Source organism: Epinephelus lanceolatus, chromosome 15, assembly GCF_041903045.1.
Source record: "Epinephelus lanceolatus isolate andai-2023 chromosome 15, ASM4190304v1, whole genome shotgun sequence".
NCBI classification, from domain to species: domain Eukaryota; kingdom Metazoa; phylum Chordata; class Actinopteri; order Perciformes; family Serranidae; genus Epinephelus; species Epinephelus lanceolatus.
Window position 1 is genome coordinate 37,906,704 of NC_135748.1, and position 10,797 is coordinate 37,917,500.

Here is a 10,797-nt window from a genome sequence, read left to right on the forward strand (position 1 = left end):
TCAAAGTGTTGCTGCAGGGCCTTTGTGAAGGTGAAGAGAGCTGCCGATGGACACAAACGAGCTATATGCAGAGATCACAGCCGTCACTTTTTGACTCACAGGATCCTTTTTATGATCACAAGTTGGCTACAGACTGTCTTTCATTTTTGTGTTTGAGCACAGGTATGAAAGATGTTGAGTTTATTATAAAATAAACATCCGTTTAAAAAGAGCCTCGATGGTTTGGAGTTCATGTGTCAGTGGTTTAGGGTTGATAATCTTTCTTCAACAACTGGCAAATGGCTCGACTGGATTGAGATCTGGTGACTGTGGAGGCCATTGGAGTACAGTGAACTCATTGTCATGTTTGAGATGATGTGAGCTTTGTGACATGGTGCGTTATCCTGCTGGAAGTAGCCATCAGAAGATGGGTACACTGTGGTCATAAAGGGATGGACACGCTCAGCAACAATACTCAGGTAGGCTGTGGTGTTTAAACCATGCTCAGCTGGTACTAAGAAAATCTCCCCCACACCATTACACCACCAGCAGCAGCCTGAACCGTTGATACAAGGCAGGATGGATCCATGATGCCAAATTCTGACCCTACCATCTGAATGTGGCAGCAGAAATCCAGACTCATCAGACCAGGCAATGTTTTTCCAATCTTCTATTGTCCAGTTTTGGTGAGCCTGTGTGAACTGTAGCCTCAGTTTCCTGTTGTTAGCTGACAGGAGTGGCACCTGGTGTGGTCTTCTGCTGCTGTAGCCCATCTGCTTCAAGGTTGGACAAGGTGTTGTTGGTTCAGAGATGGTCTTCTGCAGATCTTGGTTGTAACCAGTGGTTATTTGAGTTACTGTTTTCTTTCTATCATCTTGAACCAGTCTGACCATTCTCCTCTGACCTCTGTCACTTAAAAATGCTTAAAAAATAGGGCCAAGGTCACTAATGTGTTATTCTTTAATCAACTTGAGAAATTATTTTATCTTGTCACATAAAAGATTAAGAAAATAAACTTTTATAGTGTCAAAATTTGACTTTATACAGCTGTTACTTGTAGCAGAACAAACAAGGCTACAAACTATGAATGATATCCACACCAGCTCCCCGTGTAACTACACCACAATGAAGGTCAACCTTACAGCAACAACACATTCGGACAGACACACCGCTCTCTGTGGAGCCTCTGAGGTCCAGAAAGATCAGAGTTCCTTCAGCGTTTCCATTTAATAATTCATGTTCCACACATTTTTCGTGCTTCCACCAGTTAACTTTTAAGAGTCTGCTCAGTCCGCAGAATCGTGCATGCAGATCATGAGATGGTGATATTGATTCTATTGTGAGATGCCAAAAGTTTTAAAAGCCTTGAAGTTATCAACCTGGTTTCTCATACTTCACCAGACTTTCCAGACCTGCGTGTGAACCCGGCGAGAATAAAGCAGCGATGTGATGCGCCTGTCTTGTTTCCTCAGCACTTTTTTTATGCGTCAGCTTGATTTTCTTCATTGTGATGTTCAGATAAGGGAGGCGTGGGAGGCGAATGCCCCACTTCTTCTCCATTCATATTACACTGTAGCCATTTAGCTGACACATTTACCCAGAGTGCCTTGTGCCGAGTGAAAAATCTGAATCAGATCTGATTCCTGTATCATCAACTTTATAAGCAGCCTCTGCTGAAGAGTTCAAGAGTCACAGTTACCAAACAGTTGAAATATGTACTTTTGTTAGAAAAGCATCAGATCAGAGGATGAGACAAATAATGTTAGAAATTATTATTATTAGATTTTTTAAAGTTAAATATTCTGATTACATAGTATATATATATATATATATATATATATATATATATATATATATATATATATATATAAGTAATATTAGCTGCGTCCTTGTTGCTGCTGGTCATCTTAACATCACAAAAAGTAATTACACCTCCATTTGTTCAGAGGTGTCCAGTGGTGGAAAGTAACTAAGTACATTTACTCAGGCACCTTTACTTTACTTGAGCATTTCCATTTTCTGCCACTCTGTACTTCTGCTCCTCCACATCTCAGAGGGAAATATTGCACCACATTTATTTGAAAGCTTACAAATTAGGATCTTCTGAAATATGAAAAATGTTTTCAAAAAATGCTTTGCCATACATGAAGTTACCGAACAATATTAAAGATGACACAACTGATCAACTGGCAGAAAATTAATTGGCAAGTATTTCAGTAATCATTTAAGTCGTTTTTCACGCGAAAACATAAGGGCCCGTAAACATGCTGCGGCTTTAACTGCCTGGAAAACACGAGGTTGGGCGCTGGGTGCTACTCTTGTGCCAGCTTTCAAGAGTGCAGCAGCAGGTTGCGTCTGAGGTTGCTAAGCAGATTCCAGCTTTTAACGTGAGGATTTTCTGCTTTCCCTTTTAATTATTTTAAAGGGGACCTAATATGCTAATTTTCAGGTTCATTCTTGGGTTTTGGGTTTCTACCAGAACATGTTTACATGCATTAAAGCAGATGTTCCATACTGTCTGCGCTGGAACATCTTAGGAAAGCCAAAGGAAAATGTTGGCACTGCACGTTTCAGATACTTCACATTTCTATGTTTCATATGAATCGTATCAACATTTCTAAAGAGGCACAGTATATAGCCTGACTTTGTTATCGCAGAGTGGAGGGAATGGTAGGTGGCATGGCACCTTGTGAGACACCTGCCAAGCTGCAGACCACTGGTCAAGGCATTAAGGTTTCATTCAGATTCATCAAAGTCACACATTAACACAAACGAACTACCTGTTTGAGGCAGCAGCAGACCAGCAGCTCCTGTGTTCAGAGAGCCAAAATTAGTGTTTTTCTCAATGCAGTCTGGCTTTGACGAGAGCATAGACGGGGAACTGAAGCTATAATGGCTTCCCTGTCTAAACAGGCAGTTTGATGGAAAGGTCAGGCAGTGAAAATACTCTCAATATAGCGTGCACTTAATCTGATATTTATTTTTTAGGTGGGACTTCTTTAAGGGGCTCTAATATGTTTAGTTGCTTAGCTTCAAGGCTGGACTGCAGCCCGCGCCTTCAAACTGGGGGCATGACAACTGCCATCTACTGGATGTAGCACACTAACAATGGATGAGTACCTCATACAACCCCACTTCAAAAAATCGCTTTAAGAACAGTATCTGAATACCTCTTCCACCACTGGAGGTGACATTAAAAGATGTGTTCTGTTTAAGTAACCAGCATTAGCCAACAGGTGAGTAACTTTTCCTCTCCTCTAGTTTACTGTCAGAGGTATATCTGTATCTGTACACTGTCAGACTGTACGTGAGGCCCTGTGAGTGCAAATCCGTGACAACTGAAACAATTCAGACTCCGACCTTTGCCAATTTCATGCTACAGAATAAAACATTTCCCCAGATCGACACAGCGTTCTGTGATTTTATTAAGAGTGCGAGTTGAGTGTAGAAAAACAGAGGAATGGATGTGTTTTCAATATCTCTCAGCCTTTTGGGCTCCGCTTTCCCAATTCCACTTTAGGTCGACATGCATTATTAAGAGCTGCATCTCTGAGAAAGTACCAGCGCTGTGTCGAATGAATAAATTGTGATGGCAAATAGGATGTGAGTGAGAACTGGGTCAGAACGACTCGGTACAATATGACTCAGCATTATCGCTCATCTCCCCATTTCCCCCCGCCCCCCTCCTCACTAAGCTCCCTCTCACACACAAACACACTCACTCCATTAAAACTTCTAAAGCTTCCATTTCCTACATTTAGATGCTCAGCATGTAACAGCCTCACTCTCACCCTGCTGCAGCATGCTAATTGAGCCACAGTGAGGAGGGAGAAAACCCACAGTTGTGATAGTCTCTTGCTATAAATCAGGCTTTCCTTTGTTCCTACATTTCTCTCCCACACAGACATTAAATAACATCAGCTCCTCACCAGCATGCTGTTACTGCTTTAAGCCTCTTTACAGGACTATCAGTGCATGTATTTTCAGCATGGGTAGTCCCAGTGGGACATGAATCCTTGCAACATTAATACAAAACTCAACACTGCACAGGGAATTGAACTCTTAGAGGGTAAACCACGCAGGACTGCACTCTTTTAGATTATTTCTGAAGTAGTTTGGATGTTGTGGATGCTCAATATTCACATTTTGGACTTTTTCAGAGGCCCCTGTTTGCACTCCAAGTCACACAACTTCAGCTGTGCAGCACGTTAAATCATTGTCACCACTCTCAGTTTCACAAGCTGAACTACTTCCCTATATCAGGCAAAAATAGACCTCGAAGTGGCTGCGACGTCTTTGACGAGATGATAAATGTCGGCTGGATGAGATGATAAATGTATCAGTGCTCTCTTATCCCTGAGAGAACACCATGTACCCACATTCTTTCATTTCAGAAAGTCAAGTACAAGTAGAGAAATCACCATTTTTATCATCCCAGCAACAAGCCAGAGACGTGTCGTTTCATTACCGCTTGTTTCGTCTGCATTTTTTGTTGTTTGTGCTCTCAGTAGCTTTAAATCATTTTGGTTTGGTGAGGTGCAGCATGGCCTCTAGAGGCCACTTCTGTGGTGGCTGACGAGGGCAAACACACCACAACTGCCGAAAACATTTCCATCAACAAGCTGCAGCTTCAGAAACAACGTCAATTCAAAAACACAAATACAGCAACAGATGCTTGTTGTTTTTTGTTGTTTTGCAGCGTGAATAAAAGTGTTGTAAAGAGACGACATAAAAAGCCACATATTCTTTCTTTTACATTTGGCCTTAAAGGATAACTTTTGTATTTTTCAACCTGGGCCCCATTTCCCCATGTGTATGTGTGCGTATGTTTCATAGGTACAACTTGTTTTAAAATTGGTTCAGTATTGAGGGAGCCGGCAGCCGCGAGGTAGATATGGGGGCAAATGCGTCCCGTATAAGTTTGCGCATTAAAAGTGCTTTTTTCTGCCGCTGACTGGTTCAGATCACCAGTGTTATCTCTGTAAATAGCATACTAAGTGTTTCCCTGACCCTTCACCTCCTCCCAGCTGTGACGTCATCTCGCGAGAGCTTTGCTTGTTGCCGGAAGAAAACAGAGTACGATATATACGAGGGCAAAGTATGCAACAGTAAATGTGCGTCTCGGAGACGATTCTAGGTATCAGTATTACATGCATAAAGACATATTATTATACTTACTTGATGGATAGTTGACCATTTGGTCCCTGTGGTTTTGGCCGCCTCCTCCAATTTATTTTGGGCACATGAAAAAAGGTATCCAGCACTGCCCTGTTGATCAGAGGGGGGGAATCCTCTAACGTAGTTACACAGCGTTTGGTAGTTTCTGTATCATCCCAAGACACATTGAGACCATGAATACTGGGCAGCAGGTCCCACTCATTGCAACACAGACATTCTTCCTCTGTGGGCATGGAGTCACAGCAACCACAGGAGCACCACCAGTCCTCAGAGATTCGCGTTCGTGCAGCCGCTGCTTCACCCTCGTCTGCTCGTTGGCCCTCTCTCTCTCTATCCTCGTCTGCTCTTCAATTTGTAGGAGCTCCTCGTCCGTATACTCGGGCTCAAATAAGTACGGGCGGCCATCGTAATAAAAGGGCTAATCTTCATTCTCGAAATCAGGTAAATATGCAGCCATGATACTGATGCAGTAAAACTCTCAACTGTACTCCGGGACAACCAGCGCCACTCTGAGCGGCGCTCAGCATAGCTCCTCTGTTTTCTTCCGGCAACAAGCAAAGCTCTCGGAAGATGACGTCACACACAGCCCACAGGAAGTGAAGGGTAAGGGAAACGCTTAGTATGCTATTTACAGAGATAGCACTGGCGATCTGAACCGGAAAAAAGCACTTTTAATGCACAAACTTATACGGGACACATTTGCCCCCATATCTACCTCGCGGCTGCCGGCTCCCTCAATACTGAACCAATTTTAAAACGAGTTGTATCTATGAATCAGACGTACACATACACATGGGGAAATGGGGCCCAGGTTGAAAAATACCGAAGTTATCCTTTAAGTAGGATTTATACTTGTGCGTCAGCTCTATGCAGAACCTACACTGTAGCCTAGGCATGTGACCTACACCGTGTCTGTGTCACTCTGCAGTTACACCTCTGAAACACTAGTCTGTGTTGGGCTTAGTTGTTTAGTTGATTCAAAACACACATTAAACACACATTAAACATGGTTTAATAGAGACAATTTCAAACATAAGTGCACAAATCAGCTTCACTGTAACTCGCAGCATTCACAGACAAACACTTGTCTTTATCTGGACACATTTACCCCACAAATACAACATGCTAACGTTATTAGCACAAGCCTATGGCATTTTACATTGTACAAATTAGCCGAGCGGCTACTGGACTTTTCCTCTACTCATATGAAGCCAGGGACAACAGCAACATTTAACAAAGGTAACGTTACAAAATTTGTTTCCATTACAACTCACAAGGTTCACCAACAAAACAACTGTCTGATACTAAACACGTTTCCCAAACAAATATAACATGCTAACGTTATTAGCACAAGCCTATGGCATTTTACATCGCATTAATTAGCCTAGCGAGTTGCAGAGATTTCCTCTGCTCATATGAAGCCAGGATAAATCACACACAAGACTTACAATGCAGAGCCTACACCGTAGGTTCGAGGCAGAAGTATAAATCCCGCTCTCTGTAGCTTTCTGGGCTTGTGTGTTTTTGACTTTGCAATGTTTCTGTATTTTGAAACACCTTCGACATACAGCACAGTTTCCTTCGTAAACATTTCAAGGCACTGGCTTTAATCACCACAAGTCATCATTATTCTTTTCAAGTCAGAAAACATTGAATGTAGTTGAGGAGTGAAACAACAAAGAAACTATTCAAACCTCCTGTTTATATGGTTTAGATATAACTGAAATTACTGGATGTCAGGTTTTAATTGCTGTTTAGATTGCAGGAAAAGTATCTCACATTTACCCTTTAATGCTAATGTCTGTGTGTGATTATTTTTTTAATGTTACTATCTCTCTATCAGTGAGCGTGAGCACATGTTCCTTTAAGTATGCAGGAATGTGGAGGCAGAGTGTGCAGCCACAATAACCAGACATGGCTGAGAGGCCCTGGCTTTGCATAGCGAAGCCTTTTGTTGGTTTCTAATAATGCCTGCGATATGGGATCTGGGGGAGGTGACACGGTGACAGGAGGGGAGGTGAGGGAGGCGACGGGGGGACATAATGGTGTTTTGGCGAGAGCCGACGGAGGAACAGGAGCTGACTGTGAATGGCTTTAATTGCTTTTCTTGGGTGAGTGGGAGGAACTGATTGACTTATGAGGTATGAAAAGGACAAACCTGCTGCCACAAGGTGTGTGTGTGTGTGTGTTGTAGGATGTGTGTGTATGCATCTGTTAGTATTTGCGGTGCATGTGGGTAGTCTACCTGTGTGTTTTCTCATGTGTAGGAGGTCTCTGTCAGAGCATCTGTTGAGGCACGGGCCAGATGGAGTGTGTGGCAAGAGTCTTGTGTGGAGGCACGAGCTCCATTCTTCCTCTTCCTCCTCCTCCTCCTCTCCTGCCTTCTGCTCTGATGCTCCAGCAAAGAGGAGGCCCGGCCAGGGGCCCGACAGATGTGTCAGTTTAACACCAGAGGTCCCTGCAGGAGACAAAAGGAGGCAGGAGAAGGCAGAGTGACTGGCTGACCTCTGACCTCTCCTATAGATACACACGCTTCATACGTGGGCAGGGATTTGCAACACTGGGTTGAATGGGCACAATGGAAACACCCTGCAATGTCACTGATAAGCTCCATTTGTTCTGAGCCAATCAGAGAGCTGCGGCAGATATTCCAGAGGGAGTCAGGCTCAGCATTAGAGGGTCAAACTGCCAATAGCGATTTATTAAAGAAACATACGGTGTAATGTGAATATAACCAAATGATCTCATCTGGATGGCTTCAATAATTAATGTAATGACTATTTGGGTTAATTGACCTCTAAAGCTTACCTGTCCCTGAGGTGGAATTATAAAACACGTTAAATTGCTAACCACATTCAGACCCACACAGCTTCAGCTTAAATACAAGTTCAGGTCATGTTTTCAATCTTGTTAACAAAAAAATCATGGTGGTGCTCTGGGTATTCAGAACTGCCAATCAGAAATACTGGTACAGTCAGACACACAAAAACGGCATCCCTCCATTGAATATCAAGTCTTTAACCTTGTTAACGTGTACATATAATGTTTCAGTATTTGCTACTGCGACACATCATGGGCGAAATAATCAGTCAATGCAATGACTGAGCATTTTCACCTTGTAACTGCAGTGCACTAGTGACAGTGTCAAGAACACTCCAGCGTTAGCATTGGTACGTACGAACGTAACAATCCCTCATAAAGTTTTCTAAAATCTGGGGACCCTTCATTGAACATATCAAAAGGGTGAAGAGTCAAGCAGACTAACTACATTGGACTGCTTCTTTGCATTGGACAGTAACACTGTGCTTCAATCCACCAGGACACCAGGCCTCTGCTGGACCTTCCCCTGACCACCCACGGTCTTTATCCCATGGATGCCAACTTTGAGCCTCAACCTTCCTGTGGAAAACCTACTCATAGTACGAACTGGCATATAATTGTACTTTCTTTCCTTTAACTGTCAGTGTGTTATCCTTTATCTTATAATTTCTTCTCTTTCTTCTTCTTTAGTTTTTGTTGTTTGTCCTGGATTTCTTATGTCTGTTTGTGTTTAAAAACTAAGAAATAAAATCTATAAAAAAACCCCCAAAACTTACCAAGTAGTGTTGTTACCTAAACGCGACCGTTAATTACAACATTAATTAACTGGTGTTACCATGTTTATCAGCTCTGTATCACATAGAGATGCAAACAGGTGCCTTGTCTGTCACTTCCACATGCCAAGGGCTGTGATAAAGTGTCAGTATTTAACAACCTGGAAATGAGAACAGGTTGGGCGAGGAGGTGCCCTTGAGCTGCAGGTGAGCGGCAAACTAAATGAGGCAAAGGTGAAGAGTTACAATCAAACCATTTAAGGGCACACAGGAATGTGTTTTTAATGTAAATCTTATAAATACTGAGCACAGCGTTAGTTCAGGCAGGACACGACGTTAAGCTCAGCTCACATCCCAGCTGCATCAGCTGATCTCAAACAGCCCAATCAACTGATGGAGCAGCTGATTGATGGAACGGAGTCAGCTGATACTGCCTCCCTGCACCCCCCACTGCACCCTGCCTCCACCCCAGCTCCTCCTTTTCATGTTGTGTCTGACTTATCACTGTCATTTCTGTTTGTCGTTGATGCTGCTCTGTTCTGCCTTAGGCCTTTCATGTGGGCACATGGAAGGGCAGTGAGGTTTGCTCTCTCCACCTTAATGCTTCCCTTGTTTGCATGTGGAAGGGCAGTGAGGTTTGCTCTCTCTGCCTTAATGCTTTCCTTGTTTGCGTGTGGAAGGGCAGGGAGGTTTGCTCTCTCCGCCTTAATGCTTCCCTTGTTTGCGCGTGGAAGGGTAGGGAGGTTTGCTCTCTCCACCTTAATGCTTCCCTTGTTTGCTCGTGGAAGGGTAAGGAGGTTTGCTCTCTCCGCCTTAATACTTCCCTTGTTTGCGCGTGGAAGGGTAGGGAGGTGTGTGCTCTCTCCACCTCAATGCTTCCCTTGTTTGCATATGGAAGGGCAGGGAGGTTTGATCTCTCCGCCTTAATGCTTCCCTTGTTTGCGCGTGGAAGGGCAGGGAGGTGTGCTCTCTCCGCCTCAATGCTTCCCTTGTTTGCATGTGGAAGGGCAGGGAGGTTTGATCTCTCCGCCTTAATGCTTCCCTTGTTTGCGCGTAGAAGGGCAGGGAGGTGTGCTCTTTCTCTGCCTTAGACTTTCCATGTAGGTGCTTGGAAGAGGATTTCTGCGTAGGCCTGAGAAAAGGCAGCGGGGCCCCAGAACAGAGCCATACCACCAAATATAATACTACAAATGGAAATTAAGTTTTCTTTGACTAAAGTGTTCCTGACTGAAATGTAATTTTCATGAGCAGACACGAGTTTATAGAGCTTTAATCAATCTCAAAATGAATCTAAGCATTACAATATATTAATTTATCATGTTTCTGTTCTTCAATGTCTTGATCAAGACACATATATGTGAACAGGAGGAACTGAAGAACAAGTCACCAACCTGCGAGACAACTTGAGCTGCACCCACCTCAAAGAGGTATATAAACCAGTGTTCAAATTGGAAATTTAACTTGAATTTTGGTGCACATATCCCACTATCTTTATTTCAAAATACTGCCATCAGCACCCTCAGTGCTGTTAATATTTAACATTTTTGCGCATGGTGTTTCTTGGAAAATGTTTTCCTGTTTGAAGATTTTATTTGGTGATTGCAGAGAAACAGTGAGTCATTTGTGGGTGATGAAATGTTATTTATTTGGGCTTTTTGCTGATTTAAAGTGGGTGTGATACCTCTGCATTCTGACTGTGTATTTGCCAATCTGTTGATTGCAATCATAGAACAAATCCCTTTTAGCTCATTGGGGAGAAACATAATATTTGCATCGCAGAGACTCTGTCATTATGAATATTATTTTCAGGGATTATTAAGTTTTATATTCCAGTCCTTATTACCTTCCTGGTCTCTGTGGTCCAATCTGCTTGTCTATTGTCTGCTGCTGCAATGACTGAATCTTCCTTCAGGGATCAATAAAGTTAATCATATCTCAGTGTATCTTATTTTATCTCACACACAATCGGGTCCCCCAGGGTGTACTACAGGCAGCAGCTAACAAGCTACTGGTCTCATGATGCTTGTTAGCATTAAAAAGATATCAC